Genomic DNA, 21,661 nt, shown 5'->3' on the forward strand with positions numbered 1-21,661 from the left:
AAAGATCGCATATTCACCCAGGGTTGTGAGGCTTAAGAAAAAGAACCCTCGCATGGGCTTCCCAGACCAAATAAATAATTCTGGTTCTGGCTCTGCGATTTTCAGGTTTATTACTCCCGCTAGGGAGTAATGCATTCGATCGTGTCCGCCCGTGTGTGTGTGTGTGTTCGTATTCATGTGTTCGTGTGTTTGTGAACAAGATATCTGGAAAAGTTCTGAACGGATTTGGATGAAAGTTGGTGGGATGATTGCCCTTGGGATAAGGAAGAATTGATTAGTTTTTGGTGACACTCAGGATATTATTCTGGATCCAGGAATTTTTTTGGGAAAGATTTTTTTTGTTTTACTGCATTAAAGCTTTTATTCTTATTCTTAAATGATGTTTTTCTCCTCCAATTCCGAGATATATCAAAATAAATTCTCTGACAGTTAGGGCCTACTTTCTTTTTCATTTATTGTTTTGGGGAGAGGGGATGTTAAACAAAACGTATTATTCCAACTTGACCCATGGCGGGAGTATGCGCTCTACTGAGTGGCGTTCTAGTTTCAGTCTGTCATTATTAATTAATTAAGTCTGTCATACTTATACTTATATGATTTGATTATTGTATCGTTTTGCATTATTTGAAGTGAATTGATTGTATTTCGTTTTGTTTGATTGGCCTTTTTCGGATTGGGTTGCAAGCTTCCCTGAGCTGCCAGTGTGGCAGTTTAAACTCCTTGCACTAAACCAAAAGTTCAAGCTTCCAAAAACCACTCGTCCAGCTTGCGGGCCTCGGCCCGGTGGGTTGGGGATAGGACTTAGGGTCGCTGACATGAGTTACCCGATAACACACTTAGTCGGTCAGGAGTTACGTTTGGGACTCAGGTCCGCATCCCCGACGCCCGTAACAATATATACAGTCACGTGAAAAAGTAAGTACACCCCATGCAAAGTTTTGACTTTTTCAACATATTTCAACATACAGCTATTTGATCTTCATTTCATCAATATTGACAGATAAAGGTGATGTAATATAACAAATATCATGAAACATTTACATTTTGTAGTCCATTGTATAATTTAAATAAACATAAATGCAAATTTCGCATGTGGAAAAAATAAGTACACCCTTGGCTATAATAGGTGGTATTGCCCCCTTTGGCAGAAACAACCTCAAGTAGGCATTTCTTATAACTGTCTACCAGTCTCTGACATCAACTGGGAGAAATTTTTGCCCACTCCTCCATGCAGAATTCTTTCAGCTGTGCGATGTGTGAGGGGTTTCTTGCATGCACAGCTCGTTTAAAATCCCCCCACAACATATCGATGGGATTTAGATCCGGGCTTTGACTTGGCCATTCCAGAACCTTCCATTTCTTTATTTTCAACCATTCCTTGGTGGATTTACTGGTATGTTTAGGGTCACTCATGTTGCAAAGGTCAATCTTCGGTTGAGCTTCAACTTTCCGACAGATGGCCTCATATTATCCTCAAGCACCCTCTGGTACAATGAAGAATTCACAGTGGATTCTATGATGGTGAGCTGCCCAGGCCCTGATGCAGCAAAGCTACCCCAAACCATAATATTTCCACCACCATGCTTTACAGTTGGTATCAGGTTCTTGTGGTCAAATGCTGCCTTTAGTTTTCGCCAAACATGTCTTCTGGTACTGTGGCCAAATAGGTCTACCTTTGACTCATCTGTCCAGAGCACATTGTTCCAGAAGTGCTGGTCTTTGCCTCGGTGTTCATTGGCAAACTTTAGTCTTGCCATGATGTTCTTTCTGGACAGCAAAGGTTTCCTCCTGGCACACCTCCCATGTACATCACATTTGTGCAGCCTCTTTCTAATGGTAGACTCATATTTCCACCACCACCATGCTTTACATCTGTCATACTATCTGATTCTATCACTGATTCCTGATTCTATCACTGAGTGATTCTATCCTGATTCTATCACTTTGACATCAACAGTGGCAAGACCTACCTGTAGGTCCCGTGATGACATTCTGGGGTTCTTAGAGACTTCTTTCAGCATCTTGCGGTCTGCTCTCGGGCTGAACTTGCTGGGGCGGCCTGGCCTGAACAAGTTGGCAGTTGTTTGGAATCTTCTCCACTTGCAGATGATCTTCTGGACAGTCGAATGATTGATCTCAAATTGTTTGGAGATCTTTTTAAATCCCGTCCCAGACTCGTCGGCATCTCTAACCTTCTTTCTGAAGGCCTCAGAGAGCTCTTTTGATCTGGGCATGGTGACGCCACACACTTCAACAACAAAGAGCAAACCAAACTAAATGTCTCACGTTTAAATAAGACAGGTTCCTCCAAGATCCTCTCTAACGATGTTCTAATCATTTGCACCTGAGCTGGTGCACCTGATTCTAATTTTAGGTATTTGAAGTAGTGATAAATGTAGGGGTGTACTTACTTTTTCCACATGTGAAATTTGCATTTATGTTTATTTAAATTATACAATGGACTACAAAATGTAAATGTTTCATGATATTTGTTATATTATATCACCTTTATCTATCAATATTGTTGAAATGAAGATCAAATAGCTGTATGTTGAAATATGTTGAAAAAGTCAAAACTTTACATGGGGTGTACTTACTTTTTCACGTGACTGTATATGTGTATGTATATATATATATTGTTGCGGATATGAGGATTGTATTTTTTTGATTGTGTGTATTGTAGTGGTAAATTGTTGTATAACATTGGTTGGATATGGCCCCTCCTGCCTCCAGAGTTGTGTAAAGGTAAAAAGGGCGTCTCGGTAGTTAATTCCATGAAACACCACATTGCAGGACCCGATAAAACCCTTGTTCAGTAGCTTATATCTTATTATGTGTTTTAGAGTAAGGCCTTGTCTTCCATTATAATAATACTCCATTGCACCGAATCAATTAAGAATAGCTCCCCTTCAATACTTCCATTTCCCAGCCAAACTCTCCATCTGCGGGTAAAGCAGTTCACAAGCGTGGGGTGCACGCCCTCTCATTTCGCTGCTATAGTGAATATGTGCTCCGTGCTCTGTTTGAACAGGAGGGGCGGGGTCGCCCGGGAGAGGCAAGCCCAGGGCGCGCCACGAAGGGCGGGGCTGTTCAGCCCCATGCCCAAATAAGGAAACAAGCCCGTGGCTCGCCACGAGGGGCGTGCCGTCGGCGCCATGCCCAAATAAGGAGACAAGCCCGTGGGATTACCATACAAGGTCACGAAACAGAGCACGGGGGAGGAGGGCGGTACCGAAACCGAAGGGGGCGTGTCAGACCCGCGCTGAAGGTTTGGACAGAAGGGTGCGACGATCGCTGGGACAAGCTAGACCAGAGATACGGCAGATGAGTCCAGGTGCGTAAGAGGGTTGGCAGTCCACCGGGAGAGAGTTCAGAGTAGCACCGGAGTTGCGTGAGAGATACGAAAAGCCTTTGACAAAGAGCCGCTTCAATCAGCCCCGTTTCAACCAGCCAAGTGACCCTGCCGGCGTGCGCTGTAAAGCCGAATACAAGGAGCTGCCGGCTCCTCGCTTCCCGCCTGGAGTGGACCTGCTCGCTGTGCCCTGTGATTCCACCTGCTCATCCCTCCAAACGATTCCTGCCCTTACATCCATTTGCGTACGTGAGTTTGTTTTGTTTGTTCTGTCCATGGGTATTTAATTAAGCTTGTATAAGGAATTCACTGTGTCTCTAAAAAGCTTCTGTATATTATTTTCTTATCTTTCCTTCTCCTTGGTTATTTTGAGCCTGTAAATAGTAATAAATAGTAATTGTATTTCCAAACCTTTCTTTGCCTTCTCCTTCCTCTTTGCATTCGTCGTCTTAGTCTTTTCCCGATTGAATAGCGGTGGCGCGATACGGCCAACGTCTGTGTGAATCGGGTGAGTCGGGGAACAACTGTTCGGCCGCGGTTCCTTCGCTCGGCAAACAACATCCATATCCGCGGACCGTAACAATTGGTAGTCAGGAGTTGGGATTCGAACCTGGGACTTAATTTATTTAGCCCAAATTTTGGAACACCAATTGTACTATTGGCGTAACAATTGGTGTCTGGGAGTGAGATACGAGGCCCGAACCAAATTTTTAAAACATCAAGGAAAAAATTTGGTCAAAATTTGGAGCTGCTGGAAATTTGTGTTGTTTTAAAGCAAAACCCGAATTTTGAAATCGCGCCATGGCTGGTCAAGGCGACGGGATGCCGGTGGGACAGATAGACGGGGTAGAATCGACCCAGGACAATGGGTAGAATCGACCGAGAGGAGGAGAACATTGGCAATGTGGTTGAGGGGCCCCTCAATTCCCTCTACCTCAAATTTAATAAAATTCCCTCTACCTCATCGGTCGCCGGCTTTTCCAAACCCCGTGTCGCGTGGGGGGGGGGTATCAGGCGCACAAAATGGCGCCCTCGCGCACGATGTTGCAGCAGCACCAAATTGCGCCGCGCGCGAGGTTGGGGTGGGGCAGCTGCGGCCGCACCCTTTGTACTACCAACGGTGGTCCAAATGCAAGCCTTCATGGCACAATTCACCGAGATGCTGAGAATAAACGGGGAGAAATTGAGTAATAAAATTGAAGCAATAATGAACGAATTGGGAAACCAAATTGAAGCAACAACGAACGGAATGAGGGCCGATAGTGAGGAAAGGGAGCAGAGGGACAGAGACCGCAAGTTGGGCGAAAGGGTCCCAGGGGTGCACGAGGAGGTAACGCGGGTCGAGAAGCGCTGGTTGAGCGAAGCGGAGGAAAGCGCGGGTACATTGACGGGGGTAGAAATCGCGACACGGGGTTTGGAAAAGCCGGCGACCGATGAGGTAGAGGGAATTTTATTAAAACCAACGGTCGTCGAGGTGAGTAAAGAAAAAGTGGAAGTGGGCATTGAAATTGAAGAGACCGGGGACTTAGAAAACCACTCGCGGCAGGAGGAAAAGATGGAATATGTACAAAGTCCCTGCTCAAATCATGAGGATGTGCTCACTAACCAAATAAAGAGTTTGCAGGTGCGCGTGGAGAAGGGAATCCCCCAGGTGAGTCGTGCTGTATATTGTGCGGGTAGATTTTGCAGGAGGATGTATAACGACAAGAGAATTGTCGCGCGATTGGGATCAAGGAAGCACCCGGGCGTTGGTGAAGGGTCCCGTGTGAGTGGAAATGGCACGCGTGTGGAAAAAAAGTGTGCGTCAAGGGGTGAGCGTGTTACGAAGCGCGAGTGTGATACCGAGTGCGAGCGGGAATGCACGTCGGAGGGTCTGTGTGAAACAGAGTGTGCGGAGTGTGACACGGAGAGTGAGTTGGTGATGGCGCAGGTGCGAGAGGGCACATCGGAGCGCGAGTTTGAAACCGAGTGCGAGCGAGAATGCACGTCGGGGTGTACGGAGTGTGACACGGAGAGTGAGGTGGTGGTGGAACGTGTGCGAGGAAGCACACCTGGGTTGGTGGTAGCGCGAGTGTGGGAGAGCCTATCTGAGCGCGTTAGTGGGTGGATGCAAGAGTGCACGCCCATGGTGAGTGTTACGGAGGACGTAACGGAGGAGAGGTGTGGACCGAGGTGTGCGAACGGCGAGTGTGCGAACAGCGAGTGTGCGCGAGAGGTGTGGTGTGTAACAGGGAGTGCGTTGGTGGAATGTACGAACGGCGTTGACGCACCGACCTCGGTGAGGGTGAAAGGGGTAGCGTATGCGTGCGAGCATGCAGCTGAAGCATCGACGGTAACTGGGTTAGCGTTTAGGGCGACGGATAGCCGATGCGAGCACTCGGGGCGCGGTGTGTTTTGTTGGATGCAGGGCCCGGCGCGGATCGAAGCTGCGTCGTTTCTCTTCGAAGCGTCGTTGCCGATTCGGGCTTGGCCCCGCCCCGCACGGTCGAGTCCGGGCCTTGTCGGGCCAGGCGACCGGTCCGGTTCAAGGGCGAGTGGGAGGAAGCGGAACGGTGCCCCCTCGTGGGGACGGGGTTCCGACCGGGGGAGATTGAGCAAGGTACCGCGCCGAGATGGTGCGTGGAATCTCGGCCCGACCAAACCACCTCCCTTGAACCGAAAGCCGGACGGATTCAACCTGCAGGTGACCAAACCACCCGAATTCATTGCTCGGCTTTACGAAGCCGAGTTTAATGATGTCATGACGCACCGAGGCTAGGATATAGTGGACTGTGATGATGGTGATAGTGATAGTGTTTTGATCCGAAATTTAGAAAAGTGAATAGAATTGGCAGTAATTGGAAAATTTTTGATTGGTTGGAATTTGGAGAGCAAAATTTATAGTAAGAGATGTCCCCGATGTGATGGGATGGCCAATCCACCATCCCTCACAGCGGGGGGCAAAGGAGCACGAGGTTTATGGGGTTGATGGCAGTGAAAACTAGCCCGGGAGGGTTAGGATATATCGTGTGTAGGGATCTAGAGGATGACCTTAGGTGACGTTAAGGTTAGGTAGTGACAATGACACCTGTAGTGGGGACGCAGGTAGTTTAGAGTGGATGATAATGACGTGGGAGCGCAATAGTTTAAAGGGGCGACGGGGAAGCGCAAGTTTCAGAGGGGAGTAGTTAGATGAGATGATGCCGTGTGTTTGAGGATTGGAAGTGTATGGTGAACAGGTGTGATTGAACAGGTGTGATTGCACAGGTGTGCAACTGAACAGGTGTATGGAGCAGTGTATGAGGGAGTGATGGTGATGTGTGTTGTGTTGACCAACTGGTCCAGGAAGAGGAGGAGGGTGCAGGTGGCACCAGGTGTGAGTGCACAAGTGTGCAACAACAGGTATGAGGAACAGGTGTATGGAATAAATGGTAGTGTGGAGTATATGGAGTATTGGAATGGATGGTCGTGGAGTGAGTATGGTGGAAACTATGGAGTGGAGTGGATGGTGCGAAGGGGTGAATGGGGCAAGGATGGACCCCCATCACGAATACCCGGGGCGGGTAGTGTAAGTGTTAGGTAGAGGGTATAGGTAAATCGTGGTTGGATATTGGCATCTGTGGTGCGGGTGAAAGAATGGTGTTTGGATGGGTGCATTAGTGTTGTGGAAATGGCTGGGCGTATAGCCTGTTAGTGTGTGTCGTTGGTTTGGGCACTCCACCACTGTGAGGATGTCGGCCAGGTGAGGCCGCAGGTGGGCTCTGGGAGCCGGTAGTAGTTGTTGTGGATGGGGCCCGAGGATCCGGAGGACGGACCCGGGTAGCCCAGTGCCAGAGGGCACCGAGTGGGGTGACAGAGCCAGGAGGGGCCTTCCCCAGTTAGTTAGGTTAGGGTGAGGAGCTAGGTAAGCTCGGGTGGCAACTACAGTGGTGGAGGTGTGCAGGTGGGTAGACCTGTTGGGAGAGCTACACGTCACAGCCCAGAAATTGTGCAAGGGCACCGGGAGATGAATCGGGGGAGTGAGACCCCAAATTGAGAAGCACCACAGTTTGGTCAATGGGAATTGGTTTTTAGAACCCATAGTGTAAGTTGGCCAATGGATTGGCAGGGAGAGACCCCGCGTAGAGTAAAGTGTGTTAAAGTCATTTAGAGGATAGTTAGGATTGAAATCTCCTTGCACCATCTGCATCCACTCACCTGAGGTGACAGGTACTCCACACCATGCCATGTTTTGATTATTTTTTTTGCAAATGTTTTGGATTGTGAGACGCATCATGACGTGGGTGTGACATTGTGCTTGTGTTCCATCTCTCCCTCCTTATGAGGATTGATGATGAATTGGGTGATGGCAAATTTTGAAGTAGAGGGATTGTGGTGACGAATTTGGTATAGAAGAAATATGGGGAAGACGTGACAGTAGCGACGGATTGGTAAATGTGTAGATTTTTGTAAATATGGGGTAAGGACAAGGGTAGTGTAGGTGACAGGGGGGTGACGTACGGTAGGGACGAGCTTTCTCACTTCGCCCTCCGTACGCATTTCACCTTGCATTGCCTTATTGATGTGTACCCTTGTGACCTTACCCCTCGCTCATCTGTCTTCCCCCCTTTTGTCTCCCACATGACCTGTGCGCCATTGGGCGCCGAGGGGAGCGTGCGTGAGTCGGCCATTGTGCGCCCGAAACTCCCAGAACCAGCTGTCTGCATCGATGCACCCCATTATGGACCACATGTCTGTGGCCGAGCACCACTGATGGACCCCATGGGTTGGGGCATGGCCCCTCTGCTGGAACCGGCCATGAAGGCCCGAAATCTTGCTGGCGGACCTTGGCCACAGGGCACCGATGCCCCACAGGTGAACCACACGTAGTCGGCCCTGTGGGCCATAAATAAAGAAAATAAATAAACATTGACACGTTTAGGTGCATTTTATTGCAAATAGGCCGCCAGCAAAGGAAAAAAGACAACAACTGGAAGAAATAATAATAGCCAGCAGAGGGAGCCGAAGAGCAAGAGACCACCTGCAGGGTTAGGGGTTGTCGATTTATTTTATTCATGAACACTGATGAACTGTGGTGACTGCACCGATTGGTGCTTGATGGTGCGTTGGTGCGTTTTTGGGTGCTTTCATGGTGCATTGATGCAGAGCAGACTGTCTCCCCCCCAGAAAGAACGATCACAGGTCCTGGGTTAGTTTTGTAAATAAAAGTAGTGTCAATTGTAAATAATGCTCCCCACCGTCAGTGTATAGTTTGAAGACCATTCCGCAATTCGGTTAACTGTGGGCGTGAGTCTGTTAGGCAGGGTGCAATGGAGCAGCGGGACATATTTATCTATGTTTTAAAACTGTCGCACTCAGGGTCAGGTTAAAAGTAGAGGGAACTACACCTACGTGTCACACTAAATTAAAGTTATAGGCTCGGGACATGCCTAAGAGGAGGAGGGTGCAGTGTTGCGGATATGAGGATTGTATTTTTTTGATTGTGTGTATTGTAGTGGTAAATTGTTGTGTAACATTGGTTGGATATGGCCCCTCCTGCCTCCAGAGTTGTGTAAAGGTAAAAAGGGCGTCTCGGTAGTTAATTCCATGAAACACCACATTGCAGGACCCGATAAAACCCTTGTTCAGTAGCTTATATCTTATTATGTGTTTTAGAGTAAGGCCTTGTCTTCCATTAGAATAATACTCCATTGCACCGAATCAATTAAGAATAGCTCCCCTTCAATACTTCCATTTCCCAGCCAAACTCTCCATCTGCGGGTAAAGCAGTTCACAAGCGTGGGGTGCACGCCCTCTCATTTCGCTGCTATTGTGAATATGTGCTCCGTGCTCTGTTTGAACAGGAGGGGCGGGGTCGCCCGGGAGGCAAGCCCAGGGCGCGCCACGAAGGGCGGGGCTGTTCAGCCCCATGCCCAAATAAGGAAACAAGCCCGTGGCTCGCCACGAGGGGCGTGCCGTCGGCGCCATGCCCAAATAAGGAGACGAGCCCGTGGGATTACCATACAAGGTCACGAAACAGAGCACGGGGGAGGAGGGCGGTACCGAAACCGAAGGGGGTGTGTCAGACCCGTGCTGAAGGTTTGGACAGAAGGGTGCGACGATCGCTGGGACAAGCTAGACCAGAGATACGGCAGATGAGTCCAGGTGCGTAAGAGGGTTGGCAGTCCACTGGGAGAGAGTTCAGAGTAGCACCGGAGTTGCGTGAGAGATACGAAAAGCCTTTGACAAAGAGCCGCTTCAACCAGCCCCGTTTCAACCAGCCAAGTGACCCTGCCGGCGTGCGCTGTAAAGCCGAATACAAGGAGCTGCCGGCTCCTCGCTTCCCGCCCGGAGTGGACCTGCTCGCTGTGCCCTGTGATTCCACCTGCTCATCCCTCCAAACGATTCCTGCCCTTACATCCATTTGCGTACGTGAGTTTGTTTTGTTTGTTCTGTCCATGGGTATTTAATTAAGCTTGTATAAGGAATTCACTGTCTCTAAAAAGCTTCTGTATATTATTTTCTTATCTTTCCTTCTCCTTGGTTATTTTGAGCCTGTAAATAGTAATAAATAGTAATCGTATTTCCAAACCTTTCTTTACCTTCGTTTTCCTTTTCTTCACATCCGTCGTCTTTGTCTTTTCCCTATTGAGTAGCTGTGGCGCGATACGGCCAACGTCTGGGTGAATCGGGTGAATCGGGAAAACTGTTAGGTCGCGGAGCCTCCGCTCGGCAAACATACCATCCTTAACCGTGTACCGTAACTATATATATATATATATATATATATATATATATATATATATATATATATATATATATATATATATATATATATATATATATATATATATCTGTATATATATCTGTATATATATCTGTATATATATATATATATATATATATATATATATATATATATATATATATATATATATATATATATATATATATATATATATATATATATATATATATATATATATATATTCCATATTAAATGGAATATTCCATTTAATATTCCAATATAAAAAAATATTCCATATTAAATGCCAAGTCTGTATATATATATATATATATATATATGTATATATATATATATATACATACATACATACATACATACATACATACAGACTTGGCATTTAATATGGAATATTTTTTTTGTTGGGGGTGAACTTACTTTTCAAGATGTCTTAGAACCAAAAGTTAATTGGAATTATGTTGAAATTATTCTAGATTTTGTTAATGTGACCTTTAAAAGAAACAAAAACCACATTTGACATTTCGAAACAAATAAATTGATCCTTGAAAGTGATGTAAACTGATATCGAACTCATTTCATGGACAGTACTGTGTTAAACTTCTGTACGTTTTCCAGAAGTATCTCTTTATTTTGCACATTAGCCAAAAAATTTTTTAACAAAAACAAAAGTTAAATTACGACTGGGATTACGGACAGTAAAATTACAGTTCAGTACTTCGTGTAACCCCCCACGAGCATTCAGGAGAGCATGTACACGTTGAGGCATGCTGTTCATGAGATTTGCCAAGGTTTGGACAGGAATCGCTTGCCATGCAGTGACAATAGCCTGCTGCAATTCACGCATAGAGGTAGGCTGCTGGTCCAAGTGGTTGATTTGACGCGTTAATTCTGCCCACAAGTTCTCTATCGGATTCATATCCAGGGACATGGCAGGCCACTCCACATGCTCTACGCCACGGTCAGCAAGAAAGTGTTGGATCATGCGAGCACGATGAGGCCGTGCATTGTCAACTTGGAAGACAAAGTTTCCTCGAAAGGCTACACGAGCAAATGGAAGCAATGTTTCTTCCAGAATGGCCCTGTACTTGAACTGGTTTAGGTTTCCATTCAGAACAACCAGGTCAGTTTTGCCCCCTGCATGAAAAGCAGCCCAAACGGTCACCCTACCACCTCCAGCTTGGACTCTTGGCACTATACAATCTTTGTTGAAGGCTTCATGCACTTGTCTGCGCACTCGGACGCGGCCATCTTGACGATAGACCAGAAATCTAGACTCATCACTGAAGATCACATGATTCCAGTGTCCTAGCTGCCATTGACGGTGCTCTCTGGCGCACTGCAATCGGCGCTGGCGGTGTTGTCTGGTCAGGCGTGGCTTTCTCAGGGGACGCCTGGCACGATAGCCTGCTTGAACCAGTCGTTGGTTGACTAGCCTTCTGGATACAGGCACATTTGTCAGTTGCTGCCACTCAACCCTAAGCCGATTAGCTGACTTGGTACGGCCATTGCGGACTAACCGGTGCAGCTGGCGATCATCCCTCCTTGTGGTTCTGCGGGGATGTCCTGGCCTCGGTATTGGAGTAGGGACACCCCTCTGAGCATTTCGTTTCAGGATCTTTCACACCTGACCTTGAGTGATGCCATACTGCCGAGCAATAGCACGCTGTTTCATGCCGTAATTTCGTAAAGCCACCACTCCATGACAAACAGCATTGTCGAGTTGACGGACCATCTCCAGAGGAAGCGGCAATAACTTTTGGAGACGTGCAGCAGTTGTTTTCCACTAATACAGAACGCAACAACCATTGTATACCCGACTGTGAAGCCAATCATCAAATGCACCTGTCCGTACATTTTGCCACGCCACCGTATATATATATATATATATATATATTTTTACGTATTCGGCCCTAATGATGATTGTTATGATTACTGTTGTGGGTTCAAAGTATCCTAGATATTATGCTTATGGTGATTTATGGGAAAGGGTTGTTGTGGGTAGAAGAATTAAAAGCCCTCCTGGGGAAATGTGGCCGGAAATCCGGATCAAGACCGGAAGCGGTGGAGCGGAGAAAAGGGGTGGAGAGAAGAGAAAACGGGGAGACGTGTTCTGATTGCAACTCCCGACGGAGCAGAGAGACGTGTTCTGATTGCCGCTCCTGACCGAGCAGTGAAACGTGTTCGGATTGCAGCTCCCGACGGAGCAGTGAGACGTGTTCTGATTGCCGCTCCCGACCGAGCAGTGAAACGTGTTCGGATTGCAGCTCCCGACGGAGCAGTGAGACGTGTTCTGATTGCCGCTCCCGACCGAGCAGTGAAACGTGTTCTGATTGCGGCTCCCGACAGAGCAGTGAGAGAAAGCCGACCACCACTTTCGCCACGCGCATCACCGGCCGTGACCGGGTTTTTGGTGGTGCGTCGACCAGGCGTCTCTCTCCGGCGGGCTGCCAGGGACGACTGTGCAACCCACCAGTCCGCGGCTGTGGGAGGGTTATTGAGGAGACTCGCGGATTGAACCGCCACCGGGTACGTACCCGAAATCGTCTTTGGCCGGTTTCCCATTCTACCGCTATCGTGCTGGGGATTGGACCACGTGACCTGCGGGTTGGTTCGATCGTCTCCGCTTCCACGGATTGGAACCGGACATTGATTCCACGCGCTGGAGCGAATCGACGTCGCCTTGGAGGAGTACAGAGACATTGGGGAAAGGGCCGTGAGTTTGGGGGTTAAGGGACTCCATAAGGTGGTACCACCTGTAGATATGAATTATATGGTGTTTGAAGTGTGATAAAATATTGTGGGTTTGAAGTGTTATAATATATTGTGGTTTGTTCGTATCCCTTGGTGTGGACTCGTTGGTTGATTGGCTGGTTTTCACACAAGGACAACACATCTTTCTGCCGGGGACTCGATAGGGCAGGACCCCGTAACAGAAATTGGGGGCTCGTTCAATTGATATTCGTGGACTCGCAATTGGGTCTGCGTCCGGGATCTGAGAAATTCCTAAATTTAGTCCGGGAAAGAATTCCCAAGTTTGGAACTTTTTCCAAATTCCCAAATTTTTCCCAAAAAACAAACAACAACAAAAAAAAAAAGAGGAAAAACTTTTGTTTTGTTTGCTGGAAATTTTTTGTGTGAAGGTTAACAGGTGCTCACGGATAGTCACCATGGTGTTTGATGCAGAAAAGTTTGCGGCGTCCCCTAGTGAGGCACAGTTCCAAGCGTTAAAAAAACCGGAACTCTTGATATTGGCCAGACATTTTAACTTGGAGGTCCGAGTTAATATGAGGAAAGCAGAGATGCAGACATTGGTGATAGAAGCTCTGGTGGGACAGGGCACATGGACAGAGGTAGCCTTGGATTGGTTACCCGAGGAACAAGAAAATGTGGAGCTCCGGAAACTGGAGATGCAACTGCAGAGCCAGGAAAGGTTAAAAGCAGAGGAAAGGAAGGCAGAGAAGGAAAGAATAGAACAGGACCGAGACGTCGAGGAAAGAAGAGCAGGGGAAAGAGCGGAGGAAAGAAGAGCCGAAAGGGAGTTAAAGGAACGTGACATGGAGCTTCAGCAGGAAATTAAAATCAAGCAGCTGGAGTTAATAAGAGAACGGGGAGAGGTACCATCCATGCCAGCTGGTTCGACACCTAGTCAGAACACGTGGGATGTTGGCAGACATGTGAGGCTGGTCCCACCCTTCAATGAGAAGGAGGTAGCCAAGTTTTTTTCCCCACTTTGAGAAAGTGGCTCGACAGTTAAACTGGCCTGAGGAGTACTGGTCCATACTAGTGCAAAGTGTTCTGGTGGGTAAAGCTCAAGAGATTTATTCGGCTTTACCGATTGACCAGTGTGCAGAGTATGAGGTATTAAAGAAACACCTTCTCAAAGCTTATGAATTGGTCCCGGAAGCTTACCGGCAAAAATTCCGGAATTCCAGGAGGAGGGAGAGTGAGACCCATGTGGAATTTGCCAGAGTGAAGGAAACCAAGTTTGATAGGTGGTGTGATTCAAAAGATGTCGGGAAAGACTTCGAACTATTGCGACAATTGATCCTGGTGGAGGAATTCCAACAGTGTGTCCACGAGGACATTAAAATATACCTGGAGGAAAGGAAGGTACCAAAGTTGTATGAGGCGGCAACCATGGCAGATGATATGCCTTAACACACAGGATGGGGTTCCACAAACCTAACCCCTGGCCTAGATTTAAACCAGGGAGCTACGGTACATCCGGTGCGGAGAACGACAAGGCATGGGGGCGGCCTCGAGAGGATTATGGGGACCACTCTGATACCACCACTTTTCGAAATCAGAAGACTATGGGCCCGAGACCGCCTTATCTTCCGGGGGGCTCGAGACCGACCATGAGGTTCCCCTCCAGGCCTACTTGCGCCTTTTGCCGGAAACCTGGACACTTGATGTCCAGTTGTTACCTCATGAAAAGGGAAAACCCAGAACGGAATCAGACTAGTACAACTCCGAATGCGATGGCAAACGTGAGAAATCGCCCACAGAAGAGTTACCAACCATTTATTTAGGAGGGGTTTGTCTCACTGGAGGGAGACTCGACTAACCCAAGACCTGTTAGGGTATTGAGGGACACAGGAGCACATCAATCCTTAATGCTGGAAGACATTTTGCCATTGTCGGAGAGTACAGCAACTGGTGATAGTGTTCGGTTGCAAGGGATCGGTGGCTGGGTTAGCGCTCCCCTTCATGTCATCAATCTCGAGTCTGATTTGGTGTCAGGACTGGTCACCGTGGGGTTGCAAGCCACTCTTCCTGTAGAGGGAGTATCAGTTGTGGTTTGGAATGATTTGGCCGGGGGTCAAGTTTCTAGTAACCTGATGGCTGTGAAAAAGTCCGATATGGGAAATAACACCTCACCAGTCAGGGATGGAGGCACAGTTGGCAAACTTTTTGTAGGGGGACTGAACTTCAGAACAAAGGAGGAAGTTCTGACCTCTGTCTTCAACAAATATGGACCGCTTGTGGAAGTGCGGTTGGTAAAAGACAGGGAAACGCAACAGTCAAGAGGGTTCGGCTTTGTCACGTTTGCAAGCACAAAGGACGCCAAAGAGGCAGAGAAGAATTGGAATGGCAAGGATTTGGAGGGTCGGACCATAACAGTAGGGAAGGCATTTCATAGGCGTCGAGAGGTCTACAGAAGAGGCCAACTTGGCGGTAGTTTTGGTGGTGGCCGCAGCCGATATTACTATGGAGGCTCCCAGAGTTACGGCATCTCCCGAAAGAATGATTACCAGGGTAGCAGGCGAGAGGGAGACCGCTATTCCCATGACTACTGTGACAAGTGGTCCCACCATAATTATTAGGAGTCCGGAGAAGTTGAAGCACGGAATGCGGCGGAGCTGCCGAGCCCAGATTCCTACACGGACTAACCGTGAACGCCACGTTCCTAAAGGCGTCCAGGTCGTGAACTTTCCTGCACGGACTAACCGTGAACTCCACATTCCTGAAGGCGTCCATGTAGTGAACTTTCCTCCCTGGACTAACCGTGAACTCCGCCTTCCTAAAGGCGTCCATGTAGTGAATACTCGGCTTGGCCTCCCGGAAAAGGGGCTATCGAGATGCGTAACTTTGGATTTTTGATCAACCCCTTAACCTTCATTCAAAAAATGAAAAATAAAATCAGAGGTTGATGAGATGGAGTTTGGCTTTGCAGGGGTTCAACTTGGAAATTGAACATGTAAAGGGCCGGGACAATGTCGTGGCTGACGCTTTGTCCCGAGGGAGTTAATTGTCAGAAAGCTCTGGGGGGGGGGGGGGGGGGGGGTTGTGTGAAATTTTGTTGCTCTATTTTTGGGAAAGGTTGAATATTGTTGCCCCCCAAGGATTGCTGATTTGGTTTGTGAATTTGTTGGTAAGGTATTTACTTTTGCCTGTTCAAAGAGGGCATACAAAGAAAGTTTTCGCTGTGCTCCAACTTTCTTTCTTGAGGGGGGGGGGAAGTGTTACGTATTCGGCCCTAATGATGATTGTTATGATTACTGTTGTGGGTTCAAAGTATCCTAGATATTATGCTTATGGTGATTTATGGGAAAGGGTTGTTGTGGGTAGAAGAATTAAAAGCCCTCCTGGGGAAATGTGGCCGGAAATCCGGATCAAGACTGGAAGCGGTGGGGCGGAGAAAAGGGGTGGAGCGAAGAGAAAACGGGGAGACGTGTTCTGATTGCAGCTCCCGACGGAGCAGTGAGACGTGTTCTGATTGCCGCTCCTGACCGAGCAGTGAAACGTGTTCGGATTGCAGCTCCCGGCGGAGCAGTGAGACGTGTTCTGATTGCCGCTCCCGACCGAGCAGTGAAACGTGTTCGGATTGCAGCTCCCGACGGAGCCGTGAGACGTGTTCTGATTGCCGCTCCCGACCGAGCAGTGAAACGTGTTCTGATTGCGGCTCCCGACGGAGCAGTGAAACGTGGTCGGATTGCAGCTCCCGACCGAGCAGTGAGAGAAAGCCGACCGCCACTTTCGCCATGCGCATCACCGGCAGTGACCGGGTTTTTGGCGGCGCGTCGACCAGGCGTCTCTCTCCGGCGGGCTGCCAGGGACGACTGTGCAACCCACCAGTCCGCGGCTGTGGGAGGGTTATTGAGGAGACTCGCGGATTGAACCGCCACCGGGTACGTACCCGAAATCGTCTTTGGCCGGTTTCCCATTCTACTGCTATCGTGCTGGGGATTGGACCACGTGACCTGCGGGTTGGTTCGATCATCTCCGCTTCCACGGATTGGCACCGGACATTGATTCCACGCGCTGGAGCGAATCGACGTCGCCTTGGAGGAGTACAGAGACATTGGGGAAAGGGCCGTGAGTTTGGGGGTTAAGGGACCCCATAAGGTGGTACCACCTGTAGATATGAATTATATGGTGTTTGAAGTGTGATAAAATATTGTGGGTTTGAAGTGTTATAATATATTGTGGTTTGTTCGTATCCCTTGGTGTGGACCCGTTGGTTGATTGGCTGGTTTTCACACAAGGACAACACATCTTTCTGCCGGGGACTCGATAGGGGAGGACCCCGTAACAATATATATATTGCCTTCGCCTCCTGGAAAGTAAATCCAACGGAAGGAAATCTCATTTCCATTCACGAAGCCCAAAACAAGTGTGTGTCCACCCTCAGGAGAGCCAGGAAACAATATCACTCCTCTCTCAAGACTGTACTCTCAAACCTGTCTCCCTCTTCCAAATCCTGGTGGCATCTGGTCAAATCTGTTTCTGGTGTTTGTTCCCCCTCCATCCCCTCCCTTACCTCAAACGGCTACACAGCTGACTCTGCTCATGAAAAAGCTGAATGCCTCAACTCTGTGTTTGCCTCTAAATCTTGTGTCCAAAACCCATCCCTCTCTGTACCCACCATACCCAGTCATACCCAGCTGCTCCTGGACTCTGTGTCCTTTTCTCCTGACAAGGTGGAGAAGTTTCTGTCAACCCTCGACTTTGATTCTGGTTGAGGTCAGAGCTCTGTGTCGGCCAGTCAGTTTCTTCCACACACGATCTCGAAAAACCATTTCTGTATGAACCTCACTTTGTGCATGGGGGCATTGTCATGCTGAAACAGGAAGGGCCTTCCCCAAACTCGTCCAGAATGTCATTGTATGCTGTAGCGTTAAGATTTCCCTTCACTGGAATAAGGGGCCTATCCCGAACAATGAAAAACAGCCCCAGACCATTATTCCTCCTCCACCCAAACTTTATAGTTGGCACTCTGCATTCGGGCAGGTGGCGTTGGCCTGGCATCTGCCAAACCCAGATTCATCCGTCGGGCTACCAGATGGTGAAGCGTGATTCACCACTCCAGAGAACGCATTTCCACTGCTCCCAAGTACAATGGCGGCGAGCTTTACACCACTCCAGCCGACGCTTGGCATTGCGCATGGTGATTTTAGGCCTGTGTGCGACTGCTCGGCTACGGAAACCCATTTCATGAAGTTCCTGACAAACAGTTGTGCTGACGTTGCTTCCAGAGGCCGTTTGGAACTCGGTAATGAGTGTTGCAACTGAGGACAGATGATTTTTATGCGCTACCCACTTCAGCACTCAGCAGTCCCGTTCTGTGAGCTTGTGTGGCCTACCACTTTGCGGCTGAGCTGTTGTTGCTCCGAGACGTTTCCACTTCACAATAACATCACTTACAGATGACTGGGACAGCTCTAGCAGGGCAGACATTTGACTAACGGACTTGTTGGAAAGGTGGCATCCTATGAAGGTGCCACGTTGAAAGTCACTGTGCTCTTCAGTAAGGCACATTCTACTGCCAATGTTTGTCTATGGAGATTGCATGGCTGTGTGCTTTATTATATATACCTTTCAGCAATGAGTGTGGCTGAAACAGCCGAATCCACTAATTAGAAAGGGTGTCCGCATACTTTTGATCATGTATTGTATATATGTTGGAACCCATCTGTGGATCGGTCCCATCGGCCGATGGGTCTGACCCATCTGTGGATGCACGAGAAATGACGATGCAGATCCATCGGCCGATGGGTCTGCGCCATCTGCGGATGTGTTGTTCACCTTGAAGGAATGTGTTGACAGAATGGTGCTCTTCAATCAGGTACACAGTCATTGGAATTACATGTGGTAGGAATTTAACAGAGATGATTTTTAAATGTTTTATTTTCTATTTCTACCCATCTCTTTATGAACAACACATATTTCAGCGTTTTTTTCAGCGTTATTTCAACATTGCTATATAAACAATGGAGAGCTGAGTCTGCCAGTGCCACCAGCGAAGTAGACCAGCGTTTTTAAATGGAGCGACATTATCTTATTTTTATCTTATCGACAAACGGTTATCGACAAACCACATGTCACGGACTGCTTTATAAACATTTATGACATCAATTGCTTATTTTTAGGTTCAAATAAACATACTCATCCACCATTGATGCATACACATTCCTTCAAGGTGAACAACACATCCGCAGATGGCGAAGACCCATCGGCCGATGGGTCTGCATTGTCATTTCTCGTGCATCCACAGATGGGTCAGACCCATCGGCCGATGGGACCGATCCACAGATGGGTTCCAACATATATATGTAGCATTACTCCCTTGCCATGACAAAAGGGCTCATGAGGGTGTCTTACATTGTGTTTGTCGAGATTTAAAAAGGAAATGGTCATGCTGTCATCAGATTGTCTGCCACTTTTGTTGAACAATGTAAACTATTTCAGTTTAGTGTGCAGCCTGAAGAAAACCAAAGACATTGCATGACCATTTTATATTCCTGTGCTGCCATAAGACAGAGGATGTCATTATATTACCAATAAGGCAGACAGCCAGCTTTTGAGCGAGCGTCAACGCCAAAATGCACAGAAAGCCTCACCCTGGAACACTCCCAAGATGGAGCTCGACCGCTACGCATGAAATATTTTTATTGCATTGAGCAGCTCTCTCGTTGTGCATACAACATGCTAGAGGATTGCAACTTGGAGGCTCGAGGGAGGTAGGGGGTTAAGGAGATAAATGTCAATGTGATCACATCTCTACAGTTCTCGTGGTGAGTTCCGATTTTATTGATGAAGCTCTCGTGCCGTTAACAACTCTGACCGTGCATATTTTAGCAATGTGAGCACGTACCCAGAATTGTCAATGTGCTTTTATGGTTTTTGTGAGTCTGATATTTTTCTGCTTTCTTTTTTTCTTTTCTTTTTTTCAATGTCTAAGTTGTTTTTTGATTGAGTTTGCTAAGCACCACAATTTTAAGTTAACACACATCTATGTCATTGATCTGAAATGAATTCACTGAACTGCTTGGCGACGTTTGTCATACAGTCCCATATGATGGAGTACACTGTTGTGGGAGGGGAAGAAAATACTTTCTTCTTCTTCTTCTTCTTTTGTGTGCAGCACAAGGCTGCGAGTAGCATCATTGGCTGAGGGTGGAGCTGTGCCGCTGATACAATGCCCTCTGTAGGTTAGGGCTGCAATTTGGAGTTTGTTCAGGGTGCTGGCATTAGCTCCTTCACGAAGGACACCGTGCTATCTTTAACATCGACCAACTAATACCGACAGATGTAACGCCCAGTTTTTACATCCATCCGAGTGTCCGGCACACACATCGATGCCTTGCACTGCAAGAGAAACACTGGATTTGACAGTTTGTAGCTGAGACAAGATTCCAACTCTGGCGAGACTGATCAGAGGTGAGTGTGCATATCTCTAGGCCATGCTGCTTGGCCAGTATATACCTTAACAATAGCTTTGATTACAAATAATTCCTGTGGCAAATAAAAAATGAAAAATAATAGTTGCATAATTAGCTTTGCTGGTTCTGAATTTTGGCACATGATTCACAAGGAGTGGGCGGCTGCATTTTGGAGCATCAGGCAATGTCAGAAAAAGCTGCTGCAAAGGCATTTCTGTTTTACCTATCTGTTTTAGATAATGAAAGGAATACGTGCAAGTTGATTTTTTTTCTGCAGAATTGACAGTGATAGGACCAGGTGCCACAGCTGAAGAGTGGTTAATCCATGGAATAGTCTCCCTCGCAAGTTGGTGGCAGCAGAGACAGTGTGTGGATGTAAACTGAATTTGGATAGGTACCGAGAAGCAGTGATAATAAAGTGGTTTATGAGTTTTGGCAGTGTTGCTTAGGTTTGATGGGCATCCTGGTTTGAAGTTCCTTGTGTGATCTCCGCAAGAGTAGCATCTCCGGAACTCACCTGTAGTGGTCAAATGTGCTGTGTGATAGCGAGCATTATCGTGCAGTAAAATCACACCCTGAGAGAGCAAATCTGGCAGTCATATGCATATTGTTTGTCTTACTTCAGCGTTTAACAAGTTAGCGTACAACTATGCACTAAGGCTTTTCCCACGTTCAATAAGTTGTACCGGACATTAATTTAACTACCAACGTCCCAAAACACTACTATCATCAACATTCCAGCTGCTGATAATGCTATGTATGTAATAATCGTTTTATGATACTAACAGAAAGCATAACTGGTATGGAGAAGCATTCAGAAATTGGCTTGAAATATGAACAGGACTTTATATACAAGGCCCCAAATTTTTAATCAGAAAAACAAATAAACTACACATTAATTAATATGCCAAGCAGATTAGGTCTTGAACCGAGGCCAATTATTATTTTGTTTCATTGCACACTGACAGCAACCTGGCTTACACTAACATATCGCATGGTATGTTGTAGTAATTCTTCTTTCAAAACATATCAGTTCAAAGCTCGCTAAATGAAACATTCCAGATATTTGGACTAATGAGCACCTTTTGTTTAGCATGCAAGGAATATACACCAACCGTTTCACCTTGATCAGTGAAGGATGCAGCCAATCACATCCTAGTCTGTATTGAATTGAACACACAAGTAAATAGTCGTCTCAAGCATTGAAATCAAAATGAAGAGGTATATTTCATCTCGTTGACAAATCCTTGCTCTTTGCACAAATAACCTTGGTGTTATATCTGGTGTTGGCCTAATGGTTAGGGCAGCGGGCTTGGGATCCTAAGGGTCCTGAGTTTGAATCTCATTGAATTTACATCAGGTGGGGTCGACTCAGCCTGTCATCCTTCCGAGGTCGGAAAAATGAGTACTAGATAACTG

The 21,661-nt window shown here is 47.3% G+C and overlaps 1 protein-coding gene across 13 annotated transcripts in view; it reads left to right on the forward strand.

Annotated features, from left to right (window-relative positions):
- The window catches only part of LOC137422340 (tight junction protein ZO-1), a 633,827-nt gene that overhangs the window by 231,667 nt on the left and 380,499 nt on the right, over window positions 1–21,661 (forward strand). The window contains exon 1 of one of the 13 annotated variants that reach the window (XM_078771181.1): window positions 19,999–20,240. The exons of the other annotated variants lie outside the window; for them this stretch is intronic. The gene's annotated coding sequence lies outside the window, so the exon portion shown is untranslated. Of the gene's footprint in view, window positions 1–19,998; window positions 20,241–21,661 lie in introns of those variants that run through there. 13 annotated transcript variants of the gene reach the window in all.

The sequence above is a fragment of the Myxine glutinosa genome, chromosome 2, assembly GCF_964187855.1.
Source record: "Myxine glutinosa chromosome 2, kmMyxGlut1.1, whole genome shotgun sequence".
In the NCBI taxonomy this organism is placed as follows: domain Eukaryota; kingdom Metazoa; phylum Chordata; class Myxini; order Myxiniformes; family Myxinidae; genus Myxine; species Myxine glutinosa.